The sequence below is a fragment of the Fulmarus glacialis genome, unplaced genomic scaffold (genome assembly GCF_000690835.1).
Source record: "Fulmarus glacialis isolate BGI_N327 unplaced genomic scaffold, ASM69083v1 scaffold24768, whole genome shotgun sequence".
In the NCBI taxonomy this organism is placed as follows: Eukaryota; Metazoa; Chordata; class Aves; order Procellariiformes; family Procellariidae; genus Fulmarus; species Fulmarus glacialis.
The window spans coordinates 811-1,283 of NW_009227939.1; the positions used below are offsets into that span (position 1 = coordinate 811).

At 66.6% G+C, this 473-nt stretch overlaps 1 protein-coding gene across 1 annotated transcript in view; it reads right to left on the minus strand.

Annotated features, from left to right (window-relative positions):
• Positions 1–473, minus strand: part of LOC104080811 (acyl-CoA synthetase family member 3, mitochondrial-like) — a 4,850-nt gene that overhangs the window by 367 nt on the left and 4,010 nt on the right. The window lies entirely within an intron of this gene.

The window sequence follows — 473 nt, forward strand, 5'->3', positions numbered from 1 at the left end:
CCCTGGTCCCTCCTAAGGGCTCAGCGCAGACCCTGGGAGAGCGGCGGGGCCGGGTGGTCGCACTGTTCACTGGTCACACATTTCTGGGCTGCAGAAGAGGGGGGCTGGAGAGCGGCCCCTCTGCAGGACGAGCTGTCCTGGGAGCACCCGCAGCCCTAACGGCCCCAAGCAGCCCCACCTGGGGCCCCCACCCACGCTCCTGGAGCCCATTTAGGCTCAGCCCCGGGCCTCAGCCCCCTCCTGAGCTTGCTGTGGGGTGCCTGCTCCCAGCCTGTGGCGTTGCCAGCAGCTCATCCCTGGAGGGATCCCCGGAGGTGCAGAGCTCATCTCCAGCTCTGTCCTTGCCCCTGTCTCCTGAGAGGACTTCGGCCTCACACTGTAGCTCATCTCTGGCCCTGTTTTGCTCCTGCCTGCGCTCCCTGGCTGCATCCTGGACCTGGCTCATCGCTTGCTGTGTTTTGGGCTGGCGATGG